This window comes from Mustelus asterias, chromosome 16 (assembly GCF_964213995.1).
Source record: "Mustelus asterias chromosome 16, sMusAst1.hap1.1, whole genome shotgun sequence".
NCBI lineage: Eukaryota > Metazoa > Chordata > Chondrichthyes > Carcharhiniformes > Triakidae > Mustelus > Mustelus asterias.
The window spans coordinates 9,490,947-9,509,345 of record NC_135816.1 but is presented as its reverse complement, the minus strand read 5'-3'; positions in this window follow the sequence as shown (position 1 = coordinate 9,509,345).

The following is an 18,399-nucleotide window of genomic DNA, read 5'->3' as shown; positions in this document are numbered from 1 at the left end:
GTGCAATACCAGAAGGAGTGTTAATGGGACAAATAAAGAAACCATCTTCCAGGATCCCATCTCCTTTATTAACAACTCCTGAATTCAGAGACACCAAAGCCAGCACTTAACTGATGAGCCGATTCAGCAAACCAGGACATCAATCATACTCTGGTCTCATCTTGCTGCGTCTGTGCAGGGCATTGGTGAGGCCGCAGCTGGAATACTGTGTGCAGTATTGGTCCCCTTATTTGCGGAAGGATATATTGGCCTTGGAGGGAGTGCAGAGAAGGTTCACCAGGTTGATACCAGAGATGAGGGGTTTGGATTATGAGGAGAGACTGAGCAGATTGGGTTTGTATTCGTTGGAATTTAGAAGGCTGAGGGGGTGATCTTATAGAGACCTATAAGATAATGAAGGGGCTGGATAGGGTAGAGATGGAGAGATTCTTTCCACTTAGAAAGGAAACTAGAACTAGAGGGCACAGCCTCAAAATAAAGGGGGGTCAGTTTAGGACAGAGTTGAGGAGGAACTTCTACTCTCAGAGGGTAGTGAATCTCTGGAATTCTCTGCCCACTGAAGTGGTGGAGGCTACCTCGTTGAATATATTTAAATCACGGATAGATGGATTCCTGATCGGTAAGGGAATTAGGGGTTATAGGGATCAGGCGGGTAAGTGGAACTGATCCACTTCAGATCAGCCATGATCTTATGAATGGCGGGGCAGGCTCGAGGGGCTAGATGGCCTACTCCTGCTCCTATTTCTTATGTTCTTATGTCTCGGATTCATCACAAAAGATATCTCCAAAGAGATGGGAATGGTGTGATCGCTGCTGTCAACACAGAGAGAAACTAGGCAAAAATAAAGAAATACAAAATGGAGGCTGAGGTTACAATCTAAAATTACCAAACTCCGTGTTGAGTCCAGAAGGTCATAAATCGTCCACTCAAAAGATGAGGTGCATTTCCTCATGCTTCTATTGAGCTTTGGCACTAACGTAGTTTGATGTCAAAACATTTTAAAGATTTAAGGTTTTTATAGAAACTAGAAGCAGGAGTAGACCGTTCAGTCCTTCGAGTCTGCTCTGCCATTCATTATGATCGTGGCCGATCATCAAATTCAATATCCTAATTTCCCCCTTCCACCACCCCATATCCCTCGATTGCTTTAGCCCCAAGAGCTATATCTAATTTCTTCTTGAAGTCACACAATGTTTTGGTCTCAGCTACTTCCTGTGTTGGTGAATTCCCCATATTCACCACCCTCTGGATGAAGAAATTTCCCCTCAGCTCAGTTCCTTATCCTCAAACCTTTTGATGATGCTTGTCCTTCAAAATGAACAAGACTTGACCAAAACTGGTTTAGGATTTCTTGGGTGCGGAAAGGCTCTTAATTTAATAGGAATTTTATCAGGGACATGATAGCTGGAAGGCCAGAGGGAGATCCAAAACTCAGTTTTTATGACATGAAGACCCCAGACATCGATTCTTGCACCAGAGAGAAATTAGCTGCTATAGAGGAAAATGTCGACATCACCTGAGGGCCAGCATGGTGATCAGTAACTTCTGCTTTAGTTGTGGGGTCATTGCAGACTAATATCCATATTCCACCAACATTTATGTGGTAGTTACAGCTAAACCCAATATGGCCTGCTGAATGGTAGCCCTTTCATAGGATAGAATCCCTACAGTGTAGAAGGAAGCCATTCGGCCCATTGAGTCTGCACCGACATCAATCCCACCCAGGCCCTATCCTGTAACCCCATGTATTTACCCTGCTAATTCCCCTGACATTAAGTGTCAGTTTAGCATAGCCAATCAATCTAATCCGCACATCTTTGGAGTGTGGGAGGAAATACACGCAGACACGGGGAGAACTTGCGAACTCCACACAGACAGTCACCTGAGCCAGAATTGAACTTGGGTCCCAGGCGCTGTAAGGCAGCAGTGCTAACTACTGTGCCACCGTGCTGCCCCGATTCCTGATTATGAAAACTTTTAATTGGGGATAATCTAAAAATTTCAAATGAAGAAGCTGTGACTACTTCCTTTGGCAGCTTCTTCCATTGTGAGATTTGTGCTTGGGAAGAAAGATTGTTACTGTTAGAGTGCGGGACCAGAACTCCAAGATATATTAGGAAGCCAGACTAGACCCCAGCATTTTTTCTATTGGCATAAATGTGAGGAAAGGATACTACCTTCCAGCAATGATTCCACTAACAAATTAGAGATCTTTTATAGTAAAAAAGGGGGAATTTCACAGTAACTTCATTGTAGTATTGTGACTAATAAATAAACTTAACTTTATCTTTTATCGTTAAAAAAACCTTAATATCATGTTAAATGTATAACCAACAAATGAACGAGCTTAATGATTATTAGTTGAACAATACTTAAAATGAAAAGAAGCCTCTTTACTTTCTAGTTTATGATTTCTAGTTCCAAATAAGCAACATTCCTCTTGCAGACTGAAATTCCACTTCAAATACAGTTAACACAATTTATAGCAAGTATATTTATGGTTGTTAACAGTCTTTAAGCTTCAGGGAGAGATTTTGTGGAGAGAGAGAGAGAGAGAGAGAGTTCTCAGGAACAGTCTGCACATTCTTCTGACTTCAGTAGAGCAGCAACCCCAAACTGCAATAGCTCCTTTCGCTCCACACAAACCCAGTTCTTTACATTATCACATGACCCTGTCAATCAACCTCCCAAAGGAACTTTTGGTGTAAGCAAAAGATCGTCCGCTCTATCAATGTAACAAATTCCTAGCTAAAATTATTAATTAACTTGCTTTTATACACCCTGGAGCTAAATGGTTTCCAGACACCCAGGCTGTCCACAGAATAATTCTGTAGTGGAGGCTGGAAACCTTACAACCCTTTAAAAAGTATTTGGATGAGCACTTGATTTGATTTGACTTATTATTGTCACATATTAATATACAATGAAAAGTATTGTTTCTTGCACGCTATAAAGACAAAACGTACCATTCATAGAGAAGGAAACGAGAGAGTGCAGAATGTAGTCATTAAAGCATTGTTAGAGAGTTTAAAAGAGTTAGAATGAAGTTTTGGAAGCGTAGAATGAGAGTAAAAGATAGAATTAGAAGGTATGCTGGGCACAGCTTGCAAGAAGTCGCCTCGCTCTGGGCCATCTTGGAAACATCATAACATTCAAGGATATGGGACAAGTGCAGGAAAATGGGAGTAGTGCAAATTTAGTGGTAGTTATTGTTGGTGCAGACTCGATCGGCCGAAGGGCCTTTTCTGCGCTGTATAAATCTATGGCAAAATTCAACTACTTCTTTGTGCAACCCAGGCCAATTAAAGTGTTTCTGTATTTTTACTTGAATTTTCCTTGCTCCTAAATTACCTCCTGCTGGAACCTTGTGTGCTACCTGCAAAACCTCCTTTATGTAACCCACCAGTTATACAACCCATTTTCCATCTACCTGAATATGTATAGATCTCCATTTTTTCATTAAGACATTATTTCTGATGTAATAACAATGTGGTATGGACTCAGATTCTCCTGTGTATGGTTTCTGATGCAACTGTTTGATCTCTGCGTCTTTCTGTTGTAATTTTGCCAACTTTCCTGAACTAAAGATATCCACTTCATTCTCCACCTATTCTTATCAACCATGTGTTGTTTGGGTTTAAACCCAGTTGTTGTGGGTTTAATCTCAGTTGTTTGGATTTAATCTCAGTTGTTTGGGTTTACTCTCCGTTATTTGGGTTTAATCTCAGTGGTTTGGGTTTAATATCAGTTGTTTGGATTTAATCTCAGTTGTTTGGATTTAATCTCAGTTGTTTGGGTTTAATCTCAGTTGTTTGGGTTTAATCTCAGTTGTTCGGGTTTAATCCCAGTTGTTGTGGATTTAATCTCAGTTGTTTGGGTTTAATCTCAGTTGTTTGGGTTTAATATCAGTTGTTTGGGTTTAATATCAGTTGTTTGGATTTAATATCAGTTGTTTGGGTTTAATCTCAGTTGTTTGGGTTTAATATCAGTTGTTTGGGTTTAATATCAGTTGTTCTGGGTTTAATATCAGTTGTTTGGGTTTAATATCAGTTGTTTAGGTTTAATCTCAGTTGTTTTGGGTTTAATCTCAGTTGTTTGGGTTTAATATCAGTTGTTCTGGGTTTAATCTCAGTTGTTCTGGGTTTAATATCAGTTGTTTGGGTTTAATCCCAGTTGTTTGGGTTTAATCTCAGTTGTTTGGGTTTAATATCAGTTGTTAATATCAGAGATTTGTTCCCAGGAGCAGGCTGAGGGTAAGAGAGTGGGTTTTCTGACTTTAATTAATTATTTATTTTTTCAGTTAATTTTGGGTTTAAAATCGGAGGTTTTTTTCAAAACCGGAAGTCGGGCCAGGAGAGGCCTGGGGAAGTTTTTGAAGGGTTTAAAAGCGCACCAAAGTATACAGCGGGCAGCATCGTAGCGGGCAGCAGAGTGAGTGGGAAGTTGAGTGAGCTGTCAGGGCTTTGGCTCACAGGGCTTGGACGAGCAGGGGTGAGTTTTTGTTTCCTTACACTCTTATTAACTTTTCACTGTCTTACTTGACATAAAGTGTCCAGTATGAGTGTGAAACCAGTGTGTTGTTCCCAGTGTAGGATGTGGGAGGTCCTGGAGGCATCTGGCCTCCCGGACATCTACATCTGTGAGGGGTGTGTCGAGCTGCGGTTCCTGAGGGACCGTGTTAGGGAGCTGGAACTGCAGCTCGAGGATCTTAGGCTGATGAGGGAGAATGAGGAGGTGATAGACAAGAGCTATCATCAGGTGGTCACACCAGGGCAACGGGAGGAGGCCAAGTGGGTGATGGCCAGGAAGGGTAAGGCTAGGGTGGTTGAGAGCACCCCAGTGGATTTGCCCCTGCACAACAAGTACTCCTGCTTGAGTACTGCTGGGGGGGACAGCCCGCCTGGGGGAAGCAGCAGTGGCCGTGTCTCCGCAGTGGAGTCCAGCCCTGTAACTCAGAGGGCTAAGGAAAAGAGGAGGAAGGCGGTATTAATCGGGGACTCGATGGTGAAGGGGACTGACAGGCGTTTCTGCGGAGGTAGGCGGGATTCTCGCATGGTGGTCTGCCTCCCTGGGGCCGGGATCCAGGATGTCGCTAGTCGCGTCCCGGAAATCCTGAGGTGGGAGGGAGAGGAGCCTGAGGTAGCGGTACATATTGGTACCGCTGATGTGGGTAGGAAGGGAGAAGGGGTCATGAAAAGGGAGTACAGGGAATTAGGGAGACAGCTGAGAAAGAGGAAAGCAAAGGTAGTAATCTCAGGATTACTGCCTGTGCCACGGGAAGGTGAGGGCAGGAATGGAGTGAGGTGGAAGATGAATGTGTGGCTGAGGGACTGGTGCAGGGGGCAGGGATTCAGGTTCCTGGACCATTGGGACCTCTTTAGGGGCAGGGGTGATCTGTATACAAAAAACGGGTGGAACTTGAATCACATGGGGACCAATATCCTGGCCGGTAGGTTGGCTAAGGTTACTGGGGAGAATTTAAACTAGATAGGTTGGGGGGAGGGGAGCTAGAAGAGTTGACTAGGATCAAGGAACTAATTGATGGGGTGGAGGATGCAGGGGTAAGGGGAATTACAAAATTAATGGTAGAGGAGAGAGTGCCACTGGGGGCCACTGCTGTTTGTAATATTTATTAATGATCTGGATGAGGGTATAGTTGGGTGGATTAGCAAATTTGCTGATGACACCAAAGTCGGTGGTGTGGTAGACAGTGAGGAAGGGTGTCGTAGTTTGCAGGAAGACTTAGACAGGTTGCAAAGTTGGGCCGAGAGGTGGCGGATGGAGTTTAATGCGGAGAAGTGTGAGGTAATTCACTTTGGTAGGAATAACAGATGTGTTGAGTATAGGGCTAACGGGAGGACTTTGAATAGTGTGGAGGAGCAGAGGGATCTAGGTGTATGTGTGCATAGATCCCTGAAAGTTGGGAATCAAGTAGATAAGGTTGTTAAGAAGGCATATGGTGTCTTGGCGTTTATTGGTAGGGGGATTGAATTTAGGAGTCGTAGCGTTATGTTGCAACTGTACACAACTCTGGTGCGGCCGCACTTGGAGTACTGTGTGCAGTTCTGGTCCCCACATTACAGGAAGGATGTGGAGGCTTTGGAGAGGGTGCAGAGGAGGTTTACCAGGATGTTGCCTGGTATGGAGGGGAGATCCTATGAGGAGAGGCTGAGGGATTTGGGATTGTTTTCGCTGGAAAGGCGGCGGCTAAGAGGGGATCTTATTGAAACATATAAGATGATTAGAGGTTTAGATAGGGTGGATAGTGATAGCCTTTTTCCTCTGATGGAGAAATCCAGCACGAGGGGGCATGGCTTTAAATTGAGGGGGGGTAGTTATAGAACCGATGTCAGGGGTAGGTTCTTTACCCAGAGGGTGGTGAGGGATTGGAATGCCCTGCCAGCATCAGTAGTAAATGCGCCTAGTTTGGGGGCGTTTAAGAGATCCGTAGATAGGTTCATGGACGAAAAGAAATTGGTTTAGGTTGGAGGGTCACAGTTTTTTTTTAACTGGTCGGTGCAACATCGTGGGCCGAAGGGCCTGTTCTGCGCTGTAATGTTCTATGTTCTATGTTCTATGCAAGTGAATGAAGGCGGTAATTTAGATAAGGGAGTAGAGGGAGAGGGTGTTCGCGACTCATCAAAGCGGGTCCAGATAAAAGCTGGAATAAGGACACTTTGCCTGAATGCACGAAGCATTCGGAACAAGGTAAATGAGTTGATGGTGCAAATCAGCACAAGTGGGTACGATCTAGTGGCCATTACAGAAACGTGGCTGAAAGGTGACCAGGACTGGGAGATGAATATCCAGGGGTATCAGGCGTTTAGGAAGAATAGACAGGAAGGAAAAGGTGGTGGGGTCGCGCTATTAATAAGAGATAATATCAGGGTAGTACTGAGGGATGACATAGGCTCTGAGGAACAAAACGTGGAATCATTATGGGTAGAGATGAGGAATAGTAGAGGGAGAAAGACACTAGTAGGTGTGGTATATAGGCCCCCAAATAATAATGTTGAGGTAGGGAGGGCTATAAACAAGCAGATAAGGGATGCGTGTAAAAACGGAACGGCAATAATCATGGGGGACTTCAACATGCACATTGACTGGCAGACTCAAGTCGGTAAGGGTGGAATGGAGGAAGAGTTCTTAGAATGCTGTCGGGATAGTTTCCTTGAACAGCATGTTACGGAACCGACGAGGGAACGAGCTATTTTGGATCTGGTATTGTGTAACGAGGTAGGTAGAATTAAGGATCTTATTGTGAAGGACCCTCTTGGGTCTAGTGACCACAATATGGTCGAATTTCTGATTCAGATGGAAGAGGAGAAAGTTTGGTCCCAAACCAGTGTCCTCTGTTTGAACAGAGGGAAATATGATAGGATGAGGGATGAATTGGCTAAGGTAGACTGGGAGAGCAGGCTGGCAGGTAGGATAGCTGAGGAACAGTGGAGGATTTTTAAGGAGATCCTTTTCAGTTCTCAGCAAAAATATATTCCAGCAAAAAACAAGGATTGTAAGAAAAGGGAGAACCAGCCGTGGATAACGAAGGAAATAAAGGAGAGTATTAAAATAAAAACAGCTGCGTACAGAGTGGCCAAAAATAGTGGAGAAACAAGTGATTGGGAAAAATTTAAGAAACAACAAAGAGAGACTAAGAAAGCGATAAAGAAAGGAAGGATAGACTATGAAGCTCGGCTAGCAATTAATATAAAAAATGATAGTAAAAGTTTTTATAAATATATAAAAAGGAATAGAGTGGCTAGAGTGAATGTTGGACCCTTGGAGGACGAGAGGGGGGAGTTAATAGTGGGAAATGAGGATATGGCTGAGTCTTTAAATAAGTTTTTTGTGTCGGTCTTCACGGTGGAGGACACAAATAGTTTGCCAAATATTAACGATAGAGGGTTGGCAGCAGGAGAAATACTTAATACAATTAATGTTACCAGAGAGGCAGTGCTGGGTAGACTAATGGGACTGAAGGTGGATAAGTCCCCGGGTCCGGATGGAATGCATCCCAGGGTATTGAAAGAAATGTCAGAGGTAATAGTGGATGCGTTAGTGATTATTTATCAAAACTCGTTGCATTCTGGGCTAGTGCCGGTTGATTGGAAAACGGCTAATGTTACGCCGCTGTTTAAAAAAGGAAGGAGACAAAAGGCGGGTAACTATAGGCCGGTCAGCTTAACGTCTGTAGTAGGGAAAATGCTGGAATCCATTATTAAAGAGGAGATAGCAGGGCATCTGGATAGAAATGGTTCGATCAATCAGACGCAGCATGGATTCATGAGGGGAAAGTCGTGCTTGACGAACATGTTGGATTTTTATGAAGATGTGACTAGGGCGGTTGATGGAGGAGAACCGGTGGATGCGGTGTTTTTGGATTTCCAAAAGGCGTTTGATAAGGTGCCCCATAAAAGGCTACTGAAGAAGATTAGGGCACACGGAGTTGGGGGTAGTGTGTTAAAGTGGATTGGGGACTGGCTATCCGACAGGAAGCAAAGAGTCGGAATAAATGGGTGTTTTTCCGGTTGGAGGAAGGTAACTAGTGGCGTGCCGCAGGGATCGGTACTCGGGCCGCAACTATTTACCATTTATATAGATGATCTGGAGGAGGGGACGGAGTGTAGGGTAACGAAGTTTGCAGACGACACAAAGATAAGTGGAAAAGTGAATCGTGTGGAGGACGGAGAAGATCTGCAGAGAGATTTGGACAGGCTGAGTGAGTGGGCGAGGATATGGCAAATGGAGTATAACGTTGAGAAATGCGAGGTTATACACTTTGGAGGAAATAATAACAAATGGGATTACTATCTCAATGGAAACAAATTAAAACATGCTACCGTGCAAAGGGACCTGGGGGTCCTTGTGCATGAGACGCAAAAGCCCAGTCTGCAGGTACAACAGGTGATCAAGAAGGCAAATGGGATGTTGGCCTATATTGCGAAGGGAATAGAATATAAAAGCAGGGATGTCTTGATGCACCTGTACAGGGCATTGGTGAGGCCGCAGCTGGAATACTGTGTGCAGTATTGGTCCCCTTATATGAGGAAGGATATATTGGCATTGGAGGGAGTGCAGAGAAGGTTCACCAGGTTGATACCGGAGATGAGGGGTTTGGATTATGAGGAGAGGCTGAGGAGATTGGGTTTGTACTCGTTGGAGTTTAGAAGGATGAGGGGGGATCTTATGGAGACTTATAAGATAATGCGGGGGCTGGATAGGGTGGAGGCGGAGAGATTCTTTCCACTTAGTAAGGAAGTTAAAACTAGAGGACACAGCCTCAAAATAAAGGGGGGTCGGTTTAAGACAGAGTTGAGGAGGAACTTCTTCTCCCAGAGGGTGGTGAATCTCTGGAATTCTCTGCCCACTGAGGTGGTGGAGGCTACCTCGCTGAATATGTTTAAAGCGCGGATGGATGGATTCCTGATCGGTAAGGGAATTAAGGGTTATGGGGATCAGGCGGGTAAGTGGTACTGATCCACGTCAGATCAGCCATGATCTTATTGAATGGCGGGGCAGGCTCGAGGGGCTAGATGGCCTACTCCTGCTCCTATTTCTTATGTTCTTATGTTCTTATGTGGCCAACAATTGTTTCTGATGACTGAATGGCAGCCTCCTTATCATTACTTTATGATATCTCCTCCTCCTGTCTTAACCTGTAGCTTTATGATCATGTTACCGTAGGGTTGTGAAACATCCCAGGATATGCTTCCTGCAGCACCTCAGTTGTTTGATTTTCCACTGGTTTTTCAACCGCAGTTGTCATCACTCCCACCTGTGATCCAGCTACATCATTACCCATGATAAACTGTACCACTGCAAAGGGCCATTTCTCTATTACTCCTACCACCATTTCACCACTTTTCACCCAACTCTCTAAACTTACTTTACATAATGGAACACTACTCCCTTCACCACTAATTTCACATCTCACCGCCTTTTCTGTCAATAATCCTTCTGAACTACACCTCTCCTTAAGTCTCGTTAATAAAGATTGACTTGGTCCTGTATCCCTTAAGATCTTAACCTCATAGAATCCCTATGCAGACGGAGGCCATTCAGCCCATCAAGCCTGCACTGACAACAATCCCACCCAAGCCCTATTCCCATAGCCCCACGTATTTACCCTGCTAATCCCCCTGACACGAAGGGGCAATTTAGCATGACCAATCCACTTAATCTGCACATCTCTGGAGTGTGGGAGGAATCCGGAGCACCCGGAGGAAACCTTCGCAGACACGGGGAGAACATGCAAGCTTCTAAGGCCGGAATTGAACACGGGTCCCTGGTGCTGTGAGGCAACAGTGTCAGCCACTGTGCCACCATGCCATCCTCCTTACCTACTCCTCCTTGTACACATGGGTAAATATTACCCACACAAATAAAATCTTTAAAAATGATCAAACCTGCTTATCAACCAACCTCTGAACAGGCTGCACATTCTTTTGCACCTCTTCCGCTTCAACCATGGTATCCTTTGCCAATTTAACAAACCCCACTGGCCTATCCTATTTTAACACAATTGTCTTCCCAGTGCTTTTCTTAAGCCACCAACACTGCGACTTTGCGTGTACAACTTTGTTACAGTGAAAACATCTGAGGTTATCTCTTTTCCACCCTCGTACGTTTCCTGAGGCAAACTGACCTTATTATCTCCAACGATCTCCTTTGCCTCAACCACCTGCAGATTCTTCTTTTCCCCAGTTTCGATCCCTCACAGGTTGAAATTGAGATCGAAAGCCAAACATTGATTTATGAACTAATTCAAAATCATCTGCCATTTCTGCTGCCAGTCTCGTAGCTTTAAACCTTTGGTCTTGCACATGAGATCTCCCTACTGCGGGAAGTGAATTTTTAAATTCCTCCAAAGTAACCATTTCCCTAAGAGTCATATGTCTGGCCTATTTTTAATACTCTTATCCACCTATCAAAGTTACTTGTTTAATTATTTAAATTCTATATACATCTGACCTGGTTCTTTCCTTAGATTTCTAAAATTTTGTCTGTAAGCTTCTGGCACTAATACATAAGCACTTAAGATTGCTTTTATCACCTCATCAAAATCCTTAGGTACTTCCTCTGATACTGATGCAAACATTTTACTAGCTCTCCTTATTAACTTTGATTGAACCAACAATGCCTACATGGTTTTAATTGTTCATCTACTTTCTCAAATGAAATGAAAAAGGCTTCTACATTCTTCTCGTCAAACATTGGTGGCACTTGAATATCTTTAAACATATCTGTAATGATTTCAATCAGGCCATTGAGGTTGGCCTATTGGAATATGAACTCTCTGATAAAGGGGTGGGGCCATCCAACCTGACTGTCTGCCCCTCTACCGCGGCTATATTCGCTGCCAGGTGTCCCTGGAAAGGGAGCATGCGGTGTCAGAGGGCACAGTTGACGCCTTCCGTGCCCGCTGGGTACCGCAGTGACTGGTATTATTGACCCCTCTAATCACATTTTAATTTGATGTTTTAAGTTTCCTTTCCGCTTTGTTTTTTGTTTTGGGCGGTTCCCCTCCTTTTAGGGAGCTGCCCCTTTTTGAGTAGTCCCTAAGTTAATTTGATTTCGTTTATTTGGTTGGAAACTGAAAGATGTCCCTGAGTTAAGGACCCAATTGATGGGCCAATTAGGGAGTCTTTTTCTTGTATTCAACTGGGAGTGTCAGTTCCTCTGGCACTCCCGAAAGTAGACTGCTGACTGACAGCACTCTGTATACTGCTGTTGGAATTGTAAATAAAGGGATTCGGGTGAAGGGACTTCTGCCTCCAAAGACTTATTACAATATCCCCACTAGGACTTTGATTAACAGGGATTTATTCCTTCTCACTTTCCTCATCTTTTGCCTTTGCCTCCACAATTTTAAGTTGATGTTCTCTTTACAGTTCCAGTTTCTGAAGTTCAAAGACTCTCTTTCCCTTTCCCTTGCCACTCTCTGTCTTTCTTTTGCTTCTAATTCAAGCTGACTCATTTGCAATTGAATTCCAGCCAATGTCAATCCTTCAGACTGTGTTTCTGACCAAGTTAAATGCTGCACTATGACTGAAATTGTCCTGCCTTCTTCATCTTTTCAGGTATAGTCACTGCAGCTTGTTTGCCAACTCCAAAAGCTTGATTTTAACTACCCCTTGTAAACCACTCTGAGCAACCACTTCTATATCCCGGAAATCTTTAGCCATTGACAGAGCCATTTTTCACAAGACACTCCCTATTTAAACTAACCGAATGCAACACCTGAAAGAAAGCAGCAATTCACTACACCCACTGTCTTTAAATCTAATAATCATAGAATCATAGAATCCTACAGTGCAGAAGGAGGCCATTCGGCCCAAGTCTGCATCGACCACAATCCCACCCAGGCCCGATCCCTATAGACCCATGCATTTACCCTAGCCAGTCCCCCAGACACTAAGGGGCAATTTAGCATGGCCAATCCAGCAACCTGCACATCATCCCAAGCCAAACAAGGAATTACAGTTTTAAATCCTGGCAAGAGCCTTCAAGTTTATTTAGAGTGCTGGACCAGAACCCCAAGCTCTATTATGAAGCCAGACTAGACCCCAAAAATGTTTCTATTTTGGCATAAATGTAAGGAATGATTCTAGTGACAAATTAGGGATTTTTTTATCGTTAAAGAAAAACTTTATTTAATAACACAGGTTAAATATAACTCTAAAAAATGAAGTAGCTCAACTATTAAGAGTTGAACAATATTTAAAAATGTAAGGAAGCCACTTCATTTTCTAGCTTCTGACTGTTCTAGTTCCACATAAGCAACATTCCTCTCACAGACTTAAATTCCACTTCAGATACAGTTAGCAACCATAAATATACTTGCTATAAATTGTGTTAACAGTCTTGAAGCTTTCAGAGAGATTTTGTGGAGAGAGGGAGCAGGAGCTCTCAGGAACAGTCTGCGCATGGGCATCTGACTTCAGTAGAGCAGCAACCCCAAACTGCAAAAGCTCCTTCCTCTCTGCACAGACCCAGTTCTTTACATTATCACATGACCCTATGGGTGCATTTCTCTGCACCTTCTGCTCTTGTTCTTCTGTATCAGGACATGTAACCTGTGACTCTGGAACTGCAAGCGGATCTCCTTTGTGGCTCCCTACTTTTTCTAGTTGGATGACATTAACATGAAAAAATCCAAAGAAAATAACTCAAGAAAAGTAAGAGCTGTATTTACTGTGGAGATAAGAGGTTAACCATTATACTGCATTTTTAAAATTCATTCATGGGACATGGGCATCGCTGGCTGGCCAGCAGTTGTTGCCCATCCCTCATTGCCTTTGAAACTGAATGGTTCGCTAGGCCATTTCAGAGGGCAGTTAGGAGGCAACCACGTTGCTGTGGCTCTGGAGTCACATATCGGCCAGAATAGGTAAGGAAGGCAGATTTCCTTCCCTCGAGGACATTAGTGAACCAGATGGGTTTTTCTGACTACCGACAATGGCTTCGTGGTCATCAGTAGATTCTTAATTCCAGGTATTTTCACTGAATTCAAATTCCACCATCTGCCGTGGCGGGATTTGAACCCGGGTCCCCAGAACATTAGCTGAGTTTCTGGATTAATAGTTAATACCACCAGGCCATCACCTCCCCCAGTGATTTCAGGTTATTATTTTAATGAAAAACATTATGGTGCTGAAAGAAAAAGCTACCTGAGAAGTATAGCTACACAATAGATCTGTTTTTTATTCATTTATGGGATGTGGGCGTCTCTGAATAGGCTAGCATTTACTTCCCATCACTAGTTGCTCTTCAGAAGGTGGTGGTGAGCCGATTTCTTAAACCGCTGCAGTCCCTGAGGCGTAGGTAAATCCACAATGCTGTCAGTGAGGGAAAACCAGGATGTTAACCCATCAACAGTGAAGGAATGGCATTTTATTCCCAAGTCAAGACGGGGATCCTCCAGGTGTTGCTGTTCCCAGGTATCTGCTGCCCTTGTCCTTCTAGATGGTGGCGGTTATGGGTTTGGAAGATGCTGCCTAAGGAACCTTGATGAGTTCCGCAGTGCACCTTGTCGATGCACACAGCTACCACTGCTTATTGGTGGAGGGAGTAAATGTTTATGGAAGGGGTAGCAATCAAACAGGCTGCTTTATCCTGAATGGTCTCAAGCTTATTGAATGTCAGAGTTGCACTCATCCATACATAGAAACATACATAGAAAATAGAAACAGGAGTAGGCCATTCGGCCCTTTGAGCCTGCTCTGCCTCTCATTTTGATCATGGCTGATCATCAAATTCAATATTCTGATCCTGCCTTCTCCCCCATATCCCTTGATCCTTTTAACCCAAAGAGCTATATCTAATTCCTTCTTGAAATCACACAACGTTTTGTCTGCAACTACTTCCTGTGGTAGTGAATTACTACTCTCTGGGTGAAGAAGCTTGTCCTCACCTCAGTCCTAAAAGTGGAAAGTATTCCATTGCATTCCTGACTTGTGTCTTGTAGATGATGGACAGGTTTGTGGAGTCAGGAGGTCAGTTACAGAATTCTGTGGGAGAGGAGAACTGAGCTCAGCAGGGGGTTGGCCAGGGGGCCAGGAAAATTAGCAGCACCCTCACTGTAAACTGGCTGTCTCTGCATATACATGAAATAGACAACACAGACAAAAGGTGGATGTTTTACTATATCTATCAACAGGATACAGCTGAATGTCCTTGCTAACAGCACCAAAACTGTGATTAAGACATGATTAAGTGACCATTGTCTGAATGGACATTCCATCTGTCCACCACTAAAGATTATGACATTGCCGATGGGATGCGATCAAATAGCTATTGTCTCGGGCCTACCTCTTTGTATCATATGTAAATAATTTACCCGGTGGATGTGACTAGAAACAATTATCTTTACTAGAAGTTGTGCCCTATAAAAAAGCTGATTGTACACAATTGGGGAGGGCAGACTGAAGAAGCCTCAGGAATTCCTCAGTTCTCCTCTTCTTTTCGATAAGAAAGCAATAAAGGATCCATCATTTGTGAACACTGTGTCCGAATATCCTTTTAGCTCCGACAATTCCCAGCCTTTGACCTGGACTTGTAGCTACAGTATTTATAGCTGGTTCAGTTTCTGGTCAATGGTAACCCCCAGGATGTTGATAGTCAGTGATGATAACACCATTGAATGTCAAGGGGAGATGATTAGATTCTCTTTTGTTAGAGATGGCCATCGCCTGACACTTGTATAGCACGAATGTTACTTGTTAATTGTCAGCCCAAGCCTGGATATTGTTCAGGTCTTGTTGCATTTGGACATGGACTGCTTCAGCATCGGAGGAGTGTGCGAGGTATTACTACACTATAGTTATAGATATGAAACAGCAAATTATTGTAAATGCGCTTTTTCTGAATCACACAAATCAATAGCTGATAAACATCAGTTCAAAGCATCTAAAGTTAAAGAATGTCTTAAACATAGCTTTACTGACAAAATTGTTAAAAAGCAATGATGATTCAGAGTTAGGTTTCTTTTAATTTTATTTTTTTATCGATTGATGTATAGGGGTGGCAAGGTGGCACAGTGGTTAGCACTGCTGCCTCTGAATGCCAGGGGCCCAGGTTCGATTCCTGGCTTAGGTGACTGTCTGTGTGGAGTCTGCACATTCTCCCCGTGTCTGCATGGGTTTCCTCCGGATGCTCGGGTTTCCTCCGGATGCTCCAGTTTCCTCCCGCAGTCTGAAAGATGTGCTGGTTAGGTACATTGACCCGAACAAGACTGTGGCGACTAGGGGAATTTCACAGTATCTTCTTTGCAGTGTTAATGTAAGTCTTACTTGTGACTAATAAATAAACTTTTCTTTATGTTCAGTACAGGTGTTTTATTAGTTATAAACATAAATTCTGCATTTGCCAGTTCACAATTTACAATGTGTTTGGTTTAGAAATGTTGAATTTTCATCTCCCAGTTCCTTTTATTTCAGGCAAATCTTTATAAAAAGGCTCTTCAGATAAAGACGCTTAGGAGAGCCCCACAGCGCAACTCCCAGCCTCTAGCCAGCTCTTGTAGTCACAGTGTTTATATGGCTGGTCTAAATCAGTCAATGGTAACCCCCTAGGATGTTGACAACCAAGGGCAGGATCGAACCCGGGTCTGTGGCGCTGTGAGGCAGCAGTGCTAACCACTGTGTTTCTGACATTCCAGAAGTAATGAATTGCATGAAGCACTGAATTGTTGAGATGTGTTAAGATACAAAATACATTTTAATTATGAGTATGATGTTGGCATATTGCCAGGTGTAAGCTTGATGTGATGGCCACATGCTAGGTGCCTGTTCTGTTACAAGTGAATGCTAATTATGTAAATTAACTGGCTGGCTCCAGGAATCTTTAATTGATTCTATCAACCCTTTCACCTGCCGTCAGAGGTGGGAAGTAAGAGATACAGCAGCAGGTGGGAACAATAAAGCTGTTTACACTGGAGAAAATGAAGCTTTTAAAAGAAGATGACAAGCTCATTTTAAATTGAAACACAAAGTTTAGATAGCATCAGCTAATGGTCTAAATAAGCATCGTGTAGTATTGTAAAAACGACTGGTTTTTTTTGCACTGTTTGTAATTATCGGATATGTTGTTTTGCAATGGCTTATTTGAGAGCTTTTTTTATGAATAAAGTATATTTTTGAAATAAAAATTCCTCTCTGGAATACAGCTGATTCTTTCCCTCTTGCTAACATTGTTACATTTGCTTTCTTGCGGTAAGTTTTATAAGAGTAATTGGAGTTGATTTTAAATTGTGTAATTGATAAGTTGTCCTTGTGTCAGTTGGAGCTCAGCTGCTAGTACTGTTACCAGTTTTGGGTTTACGTCTGAATCCAACAACTAAGCTCTGGGCCAGCACTTCAGTCAGAGGTGCTGGCTTTTGGATAAGATGTTAACCTGAGGCTCCTTCTGCTTTCTCGGGTAAATGTAAAGGATCCCATGATATCCCTTCAAAGAAGAGCCAGGGAAATATACCTACTGCCCTCGCCAATACTTATCCCTCAGTCAATATCACAAAAACAGATTCACTGGTAACCATTCACATGCTGTTTGTGAGAGTTAGCAGTTTCCAGGACATCACTGCAGGAATTCCACAGAAAGTGCCCAACAAACTTAAGCTGCTTCATCATTGACTTTCTCCCCATTATAAAGTGAGAAATGGGGATGCAGCATTCTATGTCCATATGCAGCAAGACCTGAACACCATTTGGGGCTTGACTGATAAGTGCAAAGTTACATTCATGCCACACAAGTGCCAGGCAATGACCACCTCCAACAAATGAGAACCTAGCCATCTCTCCTTGGCATTCAATGGCACTAACCTTACTGAATTCCCCCGCTATTGCTGAATTCCACCATTACCCTCTGGTAAAAAGGTTTTTCCTCACGTTCCCCCCTAAACCTCCTGCCCCTTACCGTGAACCTATGTCCCCTCATGACCGACCCTTCAACTAAGAGGAACAGCCTTGGAAATATGCAAGTTCTGTCAGTTAAAGTTTTGGAAAGAACGTTTAGAACACTTAATCATATTTCATGAATAGGGTTTATTCACTGCCTGGGTGATGTGGACTGGTGCCCAGACGTGAGTTAGTCTGGTTAGACAGTGACCTTTAAGGAACCTGTGAGAACTTTTATTTCAATTCTGGTCTGAGCCTCCAAGGCTACTAGGCAAGCGGGGAATGGGGTCAGCCAAGACAGGAGTCAGCTTCCGGATTTTACAGACTAATAAAGTACCATTATGTTGGAATGTGATTGTCTAAAATATTTGTCAGGTATTATTGTTGATTTGTGTATCTTGAAGATGACTGATTTCAAATTACTGAAAGGCAGGATAATTGATAAGAACAAACTATAATTGATCTGTTTTTGATTGTATATGTTAGATTCATCAGAGAGGTTTTGCTGCTCTATGTCAGAGCTGCTTAACCCTTTGATGAACTCCTGGTGGCCGCTGGTTTAAATAAAGTTACGTCTTTGATACAGAGACACTGGCTTCGTGAGTATTGTATTGTCTGAAGTTTAGGCAGTATTGGTCACCTCGGTTACCCCACCTTACCCAAACTTCATTTGTTGATCTTCAGAAGCATCAAAAGAAGCGTCCAGAATTGTAAGCTTAAAGATTGGTGTTGGTGGAAATGTGACCAAAAATAAATTCTATGAACCCCAGAAGCAATGGGAAGAGAGAAGTGTGAGGGTAATCCAAGGTCCAGGCGATTGTTCTGGGGACATGGGTTCAAATTCCACCGTGACAAGTGGTAGAATAGAAATTGAAGTAATGAATCTGGAATACAAACTAGTCTCAGTAATGGTGACCATGAAACCATTGTCGATTGTTGGAAAAATCCATCTGGTTCACTAACGTCCTTTCGGGAAGGAAATCTGCCATCCTTACCTGGTCTAGC